The 12,946-nt window shown below is 42.6% G+C and overlaps 2 pseudogenes; one reads left to right on the top strand and one right to left on the bottom strand.

The window, feature by feature from the left end:
* Positions 1-993: 993 nt before the first annotated feature.
* On the bottom strand, positions 994-10,215 carry LOC149302277 (E3 ubiquitin-protein ligase HUWE1-like; annotated as a pseudogene).
* Positions 10,216-10,327: 112 nt separating this feature from the next.
* Positions 10,328-12,212, top strand: LOC149302276 (fucose-1-phosphate guanylyltransferase-like; annotated as a pseudogene).
* The last annotated feature ends 734 nt before the right edge of the window (positions 12,213-12,946 follow it).

Genomic DNA, 12,946 nt, shown 5'->3' with positions numbered 1-12,946 from the left:
TACAGTTTGGGCAGATTTAATTCAAAATGCATTTACAAGATTTATTTGGGCCTCAAAAAGGCCAAGGCTAAATTCTCAGTTATTAGCAAAAAATAGACAAAACGGCGGCCTGGGTATGCCAATTATCAAAGATTATGTTCATGCTGCGCAACTGTCTCATATCCTATTGACCCTAAATGAAAAGGCAATTCATGAAACCTGGTATGACTTGGAATGCAAAGATATCCCAGTTAGAGATCTTCAGTCTCTCTTCTGGATCCCCAGAAGAAAATCTAAAGAATTTATAAAGACCACAAACAATCCAGTCCTTATACAACTACTTAAGAGTTGGGAATATAGAAAAAAAAAGATCAGGTTTGGAGATAGAATTATCCCATGCTTACCGCTAAATATAATTCAGAATTTAAATGAAGACCTAAACCTATTAGACTGGGAAAAAGCAGGCATAAACATGATAGCAGAGTTATATGAAAATACAAACATTAAAAGTTTTGCCATACTAAATTCACAATTTTCTCTATCCCCAGCAAATTGTTTTTAATATTTGAGGGTAAAAAGTTATTTAGCCAACTCATTATATATAGAGGATAATAATAAATCCATCGGACTCCTTATAAAAATATTAAAAGCCAAAGACTATAGGAAAATCATTACAAACAGGGCTGGCCCTACAATGGAGCCGACTGGGGCAATTGTCCCAGGCGGCACTTCAGAAGGGGCGGCACTTTTTTGGAAGCGGAGGAGAGAGAGGGGGGCACCGAGTGGTTTTCACTTACCCGCTCGGCGCCCCTCTCTCTCTCCTCTGCGGCGAGTTTCCCTGTTCGGTCTCTGTGCCGGCTTGTAATGCAGAGCGCCGGAAGTGACGTGAATTTCTGGCGCTCAGCATTACAAGCCGGCACCGTGGCAGCACAGGGAGACTCGCCGCAGGACTGTTTAAGGGTAAGTACCGGTGGGGGGCGGGGGGCGGCATTTTAAACTTCGCCCCAGGCGGCGTTAAGTCTTCGGCCGGCCCTGATCTTGTCCCAACGACATGGCAATGGCTCTCAGCATCTGATCTTCCTCTGATATACTAAAGTCCTGCAGAGCAACAACAGATACCCGTGAGCTGGGCTGCTCTGCAGAATGGGGAGTCAGGGCATGAGTGTAAGGGTGTCCCAGCAGAGGAGAGACATCAAGAACCCGGTGGAGCTCGGGAACGCTGGAGTAGAATGGGGAAGAGGGAAGCTACTGCAGCTCGGCCAGGGGAACCAATCTTTCAATGACAGGGAGACGGGCCAACCTTTTCTACTCTGGCTACTGCCCCTCTTCAAATTTTAGTCAGTTGTTTATGACTTCACTAGGACCGCCTGCACTATCACACGCGTGTGCTACATCTAACCTGTATAGCGGCACGGAGAAGCCTGCGGTAGAAAGGGGAAAGGAATGGACGACAGGGAAGGAGATGTGATGAGGATACAGGAGGGAAGCAGAACCGGACCACACTCATGTGAAGGGTCGGGGGGGGAATAAGTTGAGGAAACGTTACCCGTACAACTCCACCAATGAGAGGAGGAGGGTGGGTGAGGAGGTACTCTGTGGCTTGCTCCATGGTACTGGTGTTAAGCAAAGCTTCCATGGCATGTTCCCGCGTGAATCCCATATCAATGAGCTATAGAGAGACGATTGTATGGTTAGGAGACGGCATTCAGTCTAATCAGCAGAAGCAGCATGCTGACAACACTTCTTCCAATTTCAGCTGACAGCTACAATGTAAAAGGTTTACTTAAGGCCAAGATTGCCGCAGACAAGAAAATAAAGTACTACTCCCACCTGCTGAAGTTGTTGCTGGTTCACTTGAGGCTCTCGCCTCGCTCCACTTTCGTCTTGCTGACCCTCTTCTTCCCGACTACCCTCACGCTCTTTGCTCAGCCGCTCACGAATCACTGGCTCCCCTCGCAGTATGTGGCATAAGATAGCTAGCATGGACTCAGCCATACGACCACCATATACTTTTAAAGGTTTTCTATTCCAAAGGTTCTTGATGCAGGTGAAGGCTGCCTGTAAGCGACAAAATATGGAATACTGTTAGGTACACTGATCACAGCCAAACAAAGATTCCAAGGCGCAGGTAGATACCATATCCCAATAGCAGCAGGAAAGGTGTAATTTTTACCTTTTGCGTGACTACAAGGAAGCGCAATGAGCTGAACTGAGGGTAGTTCTGTCCTCCGGGTAACTTGGTTGGTGGCAGGGAGTGAGGAGACTCCAGGACTGTGGTAGGATTTACCATCTTTTCCACCAGCATAAGCCAAGCATCCAGGAATTCGCCCGTGCCATCCGGCAGATCAGAGTGTTCCAAGCCCTCCGACACCGGCACTCTGCCACCCATAGAGAGGGCCCAGTTAAAGGTTCTAAATTTTAAAACAAATGTGTTAGAGTGAAAGTGTACATTGTTCTAGTTTTTCAAAATTATGCTTCCAGATGTTTCATATGGACATTAAATCAAGGAACATTCTATTAACAAGTATAAAAGTAGTCACTGTGTTGGGAATGTATTGGCCAATTACACTAATGTAAACATACTTTTTCACCATTTACGTTCTAAAAATCAGCCAGTAGCAGGTAGAAGTCAGGTGCATGTTGGGAAATGTGACGTTGAAGTATATGAAAACAAAAACATGTAACTTCCCCATTTGGAATGTGTTAAAGCAAAATATATTTCTGAAGCCTCGGAAAGTCTTTGTTCTGTCTCCCGTTAGTCGCTACAGGTAGCAGGCGGCTCACTTACTCAAAGAGAGCGTTGTGTCCACCGGAGCAGAGGAATTTCTGCAGCATAAGATGATACGGATATTTTCTCTCGTCAAACAACATGGGAGAGGTGAAGCCTACGGAGCAGATAAAAAAGGTTAACCTGAACAACACAGATGTACAATGTTAGACAAATCAAATTTAAAGAGACATCTTATATTTACCAGCCTATTACTATTTCTAATTAACCAAATCACCACCCAAAATCCAACATCCTTCAGTTAAGAGATTAATACAAAGCAAGCTTGTCACTTGTGAACGAGACCCGTGTAGCACAAACCTGAACCTGGGAGTTGGTGTGTATGGAGGAGGCTGCCACGAAAGTCCCTTCGTCAGTAACTTTGTGAGTGCGGACGCTGTAGAGCGCGCGGCTGGGGTCGGGGCTGTGGTGGTGCTGGCTGCATGGTGACTTCGCCTTTGGCGCACAGGAGACCCAACACAGAGTTTGACCAGTAGGCCAAAAAGTTCAGCCAGGGCACGACCGAGCCGCGAAGATGCTAAAAAAATAAAAACATAAATATGAATAAATAAATCAAAATAAAAATGATGTTATATTGTGCTCTACATATTAGATTTCTGCTTAAGGTTCATATCCATGCTTCTGTTAGTGTACTCTACTTTTTGGCAAGTATAGCAGGTACAAGCTTTATGAACTATTTGAAGGTTCATCAAGATCAGCCCTATCATACCCAGCATGTATTTTTATAAACTTATAAAAAAAAAAGAAATCTAAATCGATACGTAATTTAATAAACTACTTCCATGTAAAACATATTTTATAAATACCTGATAATAATGGTTTAATCTGTTTGATTCTGGCAGCCATTGCTGGGGTGATCTTTGGTTTACCCTTGGGGTCCGACGCGCTGGGTTCATCTGTTTCCATGGGCGCCAACGCATCCCCATCAAGTCCAATACCTTCTAGTAAGCCGGTGGCTTCCTCCCCGACAGCACTCACCTCGGGTTCACCTTCTGTAACACAGATACGATGGCTTATACATATAGAGTATACACTATACACTATATTAAAATATGCACTTCTGCATAAAATATTTAACTTTTTATACAAGAAATATAGTGAAAGTCATCCATGAAACCATGCAACAATATTGTAGATGCCTAATATCCAAGACAACTGTGCATAGATGTCTTAAAGAAATACTTATTATACCCTGGATATGTGGCCTTGTGTATAAAATATTTTACTTAAATATGTTACTTAATTGCCATATGTCATGGCACCGGGCCAGGTTTGAACCAGAAACATCTCAGAATGAGTTTAAGAAGTGTAAGAAAACATACCTGCCCTCTTTGTTCCCTGGGGCAAGGCACTTGCTGCCTTCTCCTCTTTGGGAGCCAACTTCTGCATGTCTGCCTGACCAAACTCACAGCCAGGTGGCAAGCTGTCAAAAAAAGTACAAGGTTGGTAAGTAAATGGCAGAACCTCGACTCAAATGTAGATTTCTGACCACAAACACTATGAAAAGCAAACAGTTCTGGGTATGGGAAACAGAAGAATCACATGCGCGTACCTGTTAGGAGTACAGAGAGACAGCAAAACAGTGCTTTCCCAAACAAGAGAGCAGTACAGTTGACTCAGCTTATTCAGAACATTGAGACCCAGTTGAGAACCCCACTGGTTGACAGAGATGGCACGGATCTCACTCTGTGGAGAAGAAAAGAAATATGGCAATTAAGAGCACGCAAAAGCAACACCGCTGCCTCGGAAAACATGAAAACAAAATGTTTAGACCCATCCGGTCGGGGCCCTTACCTGTCCCACTCTGCACGTGTGTACAAACATCATGATGTATGCATGGGCTGCAGTTAATGCGTGGAGTAGGGGGTAGCCTGAGCAGACAGAGTGGCATCTGCTACATTTCCAGCACATGCCAGCTCCCTTAACAGCACTGAGCCACCGGGGGCCTCAATAGGCCGATGCAATGGGTCCAGCGAGGAAAGAATGGAGTCCAGCTGGAGAAGCCCTTCTTGGAGAACCTTAGGCTCATGAGACAGAGTCTAGAAAGAGGTGAGATGTTGTCTATTAACAGTCCTGGAACTTCTGCTTGTATTTATTTTCTGGCCATTAACAAAAAACAGAACTACCGAGAATATAAACATCAAAGACATTGTCCAGCTAGCCTGCCCATAATATAGTACTGGGCTGACAGGTTGCCCAAGTATTACAGCATTTTGTGGCAGTACAGCTATGCTATAGACACTCGTTCGTAGATTTGGACCAGTATTTTTTGGGGGTTTTTTTCTTTCTCTTTTAGGAGAACCCTCGCTGGGTCATCCAGCACAATGATTTTTAGCTACAACCCCATTGGCTGCAAGTAGGCTAGGATTTCTAGACATTTCTGCAGGTGGTCCAGATTGATCTGTCTGAGTCAATCAAGGCTTGGTGTTTAACAACCACGTATTAGAATAAATGGAAACAAATGTTACTTACCAATATTGATTTGCAGACACCTGCCACAGCTTGGCAGGCAGCAGAGGTAGGGAAGTCAATAGGTAGATTGGGCAGACCAAGGATGGTGACCAGAGGCAGGAGACCCTTCTGACTCACAAACTCCTGACAGTGATCGTCCGTTGTGTTATTACTTAGAATGGATTCCACAAATTTCATCTGTGAATTGGTAAGTTTTTCAAGTCATTTGGAAAATTCACAGATATGAGTAGCTTCGCATAAAATTTTACTGAAACATTATTTAAAAATCTTTGGTCCAATATTGTACCAAAATGGTTAAAATCAGGGTTGTAAATTTGTGGGCTATAATTGGGAGCCCTTGAGCCCTGCGCTCTTACACATCGGCTCTATTACACTATTTCTAAACTCACCACGTTGAGAATATAATCCATCAGAGGAATCGGGATTCTCTCTTCAGTTCCCACAACACTATGAGAGAAAAGGCAAGTTAACAAGAGGTCCAGCAAGAGTTTAAGAATAAAAATTCAAGCTTATTAGATATGAGTCTCTTATTATAAATTATCTTAGTTTAACCCAGATTAATAACAGATTAATGTCTGATATGAAGTCTGGAACAAAGCTTACAGGTCACAACTCCAGAGCTAGCAGCACACATGGTAAACTTACTGCGGGCTTGGCTCAACTTCGCTCTGTTGGTTTGCAGTGAAGCTCTGCATTGCTTGAACCTCCTCTTCTTCCTCGTCCTCGCTAGAAGCCTCTTCGGCCGCGTGGTTCGAACGTGGTGGAGGAGCTGTGGCCGTGCCGTCAGCTTTCTGAATTGATGGCTTCTGACAAATATACTTCTGGTCCCTACCAAGATTGCATATTTCTTCTAAAATCTAGAAAAAAAAAAAAATGCAAAAAAGACTGAAGACATGCATGCCCAGTATCCATGACTATGAGTCAATTTGTTAATCTCCAACAAAACAGACGCAAATCCAAATGGTTAAACACTTAAGAGGATCTAGAAAATGGCAAAGGGAAACCCGAATGTTCCAAGTCTGTGCAAGAACATAAAACAATCAATATTTAAACAAGTCGATAACCCCCTGCTAGGAAGCGCCCTACAAACCCCACCTGGACATGCAAACACCTTACCTTAATAATAGCGGTGGTAGCATCGGTTTTTAGTGTGGGCTGGTGCCTCATCAGTTCATCGACAGCACTGCCCAGGTTAGAGGCTGTATCGCCTGCAGGAGACCGGAGAGAGGTCAAAGCTGGTAGAGACCACGGGCCTCTTAATCCCTCGGCTAGAGACCTGAAGAGCGCTGATCTACGCTGCATGCAGGTCTCTTCAGCAGGGGTTAGAGGAGGGTTAGGGAATTTTGGGGGGTGCCATTGACAGCTCATTCTGGTTAGGGGGCAAACATGTGGAAACAAATGGAAAACACTGGAGCTGCTAAATGGAAACACCAGTTAACTGAACAAAAGGTATTTTAAGCCAAGAAACCTTAATGAATAAGAATAAGTAAAGACCGTCCAAATGAGCACCACGTCTCCCATCAAGGAAAACCAGAATCAGGATTATAAAACCAGAAAGGGTCAGTAATCTATCACAAAACATGCACAATGAGTAGGGGGGACAGCCTGCATATGCAAAACAAACATCCAAGGTGTCGTGGTCTACGAGTCGTTAAATAGTCCTTTTGTCATGGAAGAATTTGGTCAGTCTTTTCTGCAACGCCGGTTGGTCAGCGTAGTCTTACCTAGAGGGTCTGAGCTCCTCCGCCTCCTCATGGCAGGGAGGTAATCAGGTGAAAGCAATACTTTGAAAAGCCGTTCAAAAGGTTGACATTGCACAAAGGACTGCAAGCCCCGGGCATTTAGACACAGGGCACTGAAGACATTGGGCAGAGAGCCTAGAACTTCCCTGGTTGCCGGAACCTGCAACAAAAAAAACACAAAACGGCGTCCTAGTATTTCAAAGGGAAATTAAACTGAAAACTTAATGCTGAAGGATATCAGTGTTTAGCCCAATTTGTTGCCCAAAAGTTTTTCTTTACTAAATCTTGTATTTTATGATATGCATTACAATTAAACAAAAAGTTATTTAACCAACGGGTTTTTATGGTCACCGATATAAAATTTGATAGCACACAAGTATTTTCATCAGGTTATTAGATATAATTAAAAAACATGTTGTCATGTTGGTCACTCTTGGGGCAGATAAAATACAGCTGAACTGGGCAGCTTGATATTCTGATGACTCTGAAGTTTAATGACTTACATCTTTGATAAGGAGAGCATGAAGCATCACATCTGTTAAGCCATTGTCCTGAAGAGAAGACAGTAAAGACGGCTCTTGGAACACAAACACTGTTACTACTTCAGTAGCTACAGAAAGAACACAAAAATCAAGAGTCAGTCAAACGGCACAAATAGTCTGGGTCAATATCCACTACAGTTCTCATTAAATGAAGCAAGTATGCTATTTTTATTTGAAACACATAGCGATTCCATCCCAAACAGTTCTCAAGCTACAGGTTTCACGCTGAACCAAACTGATGACCACATCCCAATGTATAATATCACTGCTTACACATTTATCTATAGTCCTGAATCTTCCCAGCAGAGGGGCTTACAGTTCAGCTCCATTGTTTTATTGGAACGGCTAGCAGCGTTACTCACTGATAAAGCACTAAATTCACAAATAATAAAAAAGGTGCAGGACCTGGGTTTACTTACCAAGTAAGAAAAGGGAAGGGCCGTAGTACTCGGCATTGCTGATTATGTGTTTCAGGGATGTGGGAAGAGTTCCATCCATCACTGAAAATAATATGATGTTAGTGATGCATAAGCAATAAGTGTGCCAACAGATGTACAGAATAATTTTGATGTAGATGGGGGTTCCAATGAGTTTATATTTACACACATACGGTTTCATGGTCAGTTTATGTCATGCACTAATTTGTCAACCATTTTATGAAGACCTACCATGACGAATACCATCTGAGAAGGCTGGATCCTGAATTGCCTTCTTCAAGAAATTCAGCATAGACTTCAAGAGAGCTGCTCTCTGGGGAATGCACTGCACTCCTGCAACATCAAATACAATCAGAAATGAAGTAAATGCACTTTGGGGGCCCTTATTTAGGCAGAAAAAATTAAATAAAAAAAACAGGAACTTAAAAGTCCGGTCAGTTACCTGAGCGGGTAGACCCTACACTCCCAGTGCTGAAGCTTGTACCAGGAGGACGCGAATCTGCAGAAGTGGAAGGTCCAGGACTGGCCTCCATTGCCACATCAGTAACTAAAATCAAGTAGAATGTAAACGTCAGGTACTTCTCAATCTCAGAACTTTGTAGATATTTTAAACATATTAAAACATGCTTTTCTCTATTGGGGTTAATCAGAAAAAATTAATCAGGTCTTGCAATACGAATGTTAAAAGAGGAACTACAGTGATTCTTGTAAGCTAAAACAAAAGCCTCAAACTCTCCAAGAAGTATTCAAGGATAAAAAAATGAAAAGGCTTTAAATGTCTTACCTTCCATATCTGTCTCCATCTCTTGACCCTCCTGAACAGTGCTAGGGCGTTGGTTTCTTGGTTTGATGACAAATGGGCACTCTTTCCTACACAGGTCAACTTCATGCTACAATTGAAAAGGCACACTGGCTATAAGAAAGACTAACTTGGTGTCCTAACAAGAGATCTACTACTTATACTGTGCTAAACACAGAAGTTATAACTAAAGCAAAAGGAGGATCATTAGGAATCTAAATATTTCCTGATTGTAGTTAAACGTCAATCAGGACAAGTTTTACTTTACTCATTTGTCAGGGGGAGTTTAATTCTGGCGTGTGACACAAAAAGAGGTATCAAGTGGGCTAGTGTCTTGCCAATGAAACATTTTTTAAAGCATGGTCTTTTGATTAAAATCCAAGCTTTAGAACACTGCAGAACATTAACTGAAACAGGGTTTGAAAAGACCATGGAATCCAAAGGACTTTAATATAACGCATGAGCAAAGCCTTAGATGAGAAGTGTTAACCCTTGAAAAAAACTGTTGTGAACTCACCTCTAATCTGTAAATAAATATGGTCAGACCACTGTGGGACTGAAAGGCTGCCATGTCCAAGTTTGTAATGAGGTCAACAACTCTCACAGCTCGCGTCACAAATGTGATCTGGTCCTGCTCGTCACCAAGGAACTTGATCACCTGAGATGTACAAAGATACATATATATATATATTTTTTTCAGCATAGAGAAATGTGGAGAGCTATGGCCACAACGGCACATCTAAAGGATCTTTCGACTCAAGCCTTGCTATGAATACCTTGCACATACTACAAGTTTACCCTGAAAAAGCCAGCAATACGGAAATGGTAGGTTAGCATAAAACATTCCCACCGGCATACCTTTAGAAGTGCTTCCATCATGCCACAGGAAACCAGCGCTTCTCCACCAGCGTCATAACTGGCCAAGTGATACAAAAAGGAAAAGAGGGCAGTGGCAAACTGGTGTGGGTATGGATCCATGGTTGGGTCTACAAAAAGAAAAAAAATCCTATGAAAACAAAGCTCTTTCACTAACAGTTCTCACTTTTTGTTTCTGTTAAATGTGATTTATACAATAAGAGGCTAATCTATAAAATGGAGGGTATAAAATCAGGTATAAAATGAGGTCCCTACTCACCAATCATGGCCTGAATACAGTTACGGACTAAAACAGGGAGGAAGCCATGGTAGGAGGCAGTGCCAGTACAGTCTATGATGTGCAGAGTATGACATCATATATCATCACTTTTCTCATACCTGTATGAAGGAGAGCGGGGACCTCCTAAGGGCCTGGGATGAAAGCTCTGCTTGCTCCATGTAAGGAATGCTGGGGCACTTTTTGGGTGGACAGAGGTTAAAACAAGACGTCTCTATATGCCCCTAAATATAAAGTAAAAAATGATTTAAAGGTGGGGTATATGCCGTAAGTAGGCACAGGGTGTACTGAGTGGGTGGCCATACATGAAAATGGGCTGTGGTGGGCGTGGCCTCCACAAGACCACACCCACTCACCACCTATGGTGCATGCGGGAAGTTTCAAAATTCAGGAACTGTTTAAAAATTCATGCAACATGGTACACACCCAGGAGTTCTGCGGATACGCCCTGGAGGATCAAAAGAGCCGTACGTCACGTGACCATTTTGTTAAGTAAGTGATGTAGAAGTTTGAGATGGTTTTGTGACAGTTTTTAACCTTTTGCTATGGGGAGGTCAGTATGCTATAGGCAACTGCCCCCCCCCCCCCCGTTTCCTGTTATGAAACAAAGTATAGATATAAAGCAGCCAACCAGGAAGTAGAGTCCAGGTGCATGATGGGGAAGGGCACGATCTTTGAAAAGGAGGCAGGAAATGTTTGTAGAAACGCATTGTTACAAATACCGTAAATAAAACCGCTGAACGAATTTCTGATTAACCGCCAGGTCATCTATGGAGTCCCCCGAGCTTTGCCTGCTCGCCCTATCAGGCTGGCAGGGTAAATAAAGGGGTAATAATACCCAGAATTGTTTCTAGGGGTACCAGGACTTTGGGTAACAAGGCTCTGGCCAAAAGATACATACATGGATAAAAAATATAGAAAAGTCCCCTTACTTGTGGTCATACGAGAAGATCCTGAGAACATCCATTGAAGAGGACTAATGACAAAGGTTAACACAAGTTGTTAAACTGTTTTGTCCTTTTATTCTTTTTCTTTTGCAGGTGGTTATAGTCAACAATTACCAAATGCAAGCGCACTGGGGAAAATATTCACAGCCTTGCCTCTTGGAAACCCGATTTACCAAATACTGGAGCTCAAATTAGCTCTATATGTCGATTTTCCGGGGAATATGAACCCGGGGGTGGTGGTTACCTGTGCGGACGACATTGAGCTGTACAGCGGCGGGGATTTCCAAGTAAGATTTCCAACGCTAAGCATAGGTACCACTCATGGAGTGTTTGTCCTAGACCCACCGGGTCACGCGTACCAAGACCTGGAATATAGAACCTGCGCATCTTACCTACATAAGCCTTCCATTCAAAAGATGTGGCAATCAGGAGCCGTAAACACCCGAGGAGATTGTTCAGGTCCTCATCTCGCCTCGGAAGTGGTTTATACGGATAGTTTGTTTTACATGGATCACGGGACAGCTAAATTGTTGACTGGATTCTTCCAAGAATTGGGGGACGTTGGGTGTGAGATTGACGCATACGGGGACTTTTTACAGGCCCTCGGCCCCGACGCTACTTTGGAGTAGGCAGAATCCAAATTAATCGAAGTCCGAAAAAAGATCTACTTTCTCCTGCGAGGAACACCTTTTACGGTGATAGCGTTGAATAAGTCAAAGTTCTACCACGTAGGAACCATGGAAGAATATATCTATCACTTAACTGATGACCCCGTCCTCGGGGCAGAACTTGGGTTTCAGTCCAGCGTTTTTAGCATCTTTCCAGATCGAGATGAAAACGGGAAAGTATGCGTCATTCAAAGCGTACTGGATACAAAGACCCGTGTCTTGCCGTGTTCCGTGATTGAATATTCCAGGCTAGGTCCTGATGTTTCTGTGGGCGAATACTGCATCGTAAGTAACTTGTGTATAAACTGCGGATCCAACATACCTGACAAAACCTTCCTTAGTTCGATAAGTTTGATGATCGACGGGCAACCAATGTACGCAACCATCCTCTTTGGTACAGAAGATGACTTGAAAAAGAACGTGGCTTCCTTGGCCGACCTGAAATCTCTCCAGATATTTGGAAGGAACTTCTTGGAATGTTTGGAGGTCTGGGGCCTTGGAAGTTCCGATCTTCCCCGGGTGCGTCACGTTACAAAAGTCTGTGGAGGTAGCTCTGGAAATGCTTCGGGGTTTGCACGGCCAACCGTCGGCGAGTGTTGACAGCATTAAGAGGCTATCGATCGAGGAAATTTTGGCGTACAAAGACGTAAAGGACATGCTGAATTACAGAGGAAATCGCGTCTGAAGGACAAAAAGAAATGCTGGATGCCTGATCTGCTCACCCGTTTCAAACATTTAAAGTATAATGGTCTATTTTTAAAAAGTTTTATGCTGTTCAATAAATATATATAATTATATTAATATTAAATCATAAAAAAAAGATTGACTTTTGATCTGTATAGGGTATGTAAGGCATTTTATATTTGGGTTATGAAATCTATTGGTATCTAAATATATATATATATATATATATATATACAAATTGTGTTTATTTAATTGTATTTTTGGCACATTGATTTAAACAACTAATAAAGAAATGTAAATTTTACAATTTATAGGAATTTTATAGGACGTTCTGTCTGGAGTTCCACCATTTGCAGAATATCTGGTAAAAGGTTTAGGTGCCCTTTATTCCAATGAACTACCTTTTTTTTGATCTTTATGCTGCCAGTCGGGTAATATATGCTCAAACAAAACACTGAGCTGATCCTTAATGGTAATGTCCTGCTTGTCTGTGAAAACCTTTCCTCTGGAGACTTTCATTGGGTAAAAAGTCAGGCTGGGTGGCTAAGACTGAGTCATTCTATTGTTTACCACAAGGGAATATGATGTCAGGATGTTGGTGTACTAGTACACTGGGCTAATATAACATACAAATCACTAATATGTAGCGGTCAGAAAGCATTATTTGGGAGAGTTCGGAAGAGGGTGGTTAAAATGTTGAATGGTTTTCAAGAAAATAATATTTGCCGGTAGATT

The sequence above is a fragment of the Sceloporus occidentalis genome, unplaced genomic scaffold (genome assembly GCF_023333645.1).
Source record: "Sceloporus occidentalis isolate IW3139 unplaced genomic scaffold, rSceOcc1.0.p SCAF_19, whole genome shotgun sequence".
In the NCBI taxonomy this organism is placed as follows: Eukaryota; Metazoa; Chordata; class Lepidosauria; order Squamata; family Phrynosomatidae; genus Sceloporus; species Sceloporus occidentalis.
This window is presented reverse-complemented; position numbering and strand designations above follow the sequence as displayed.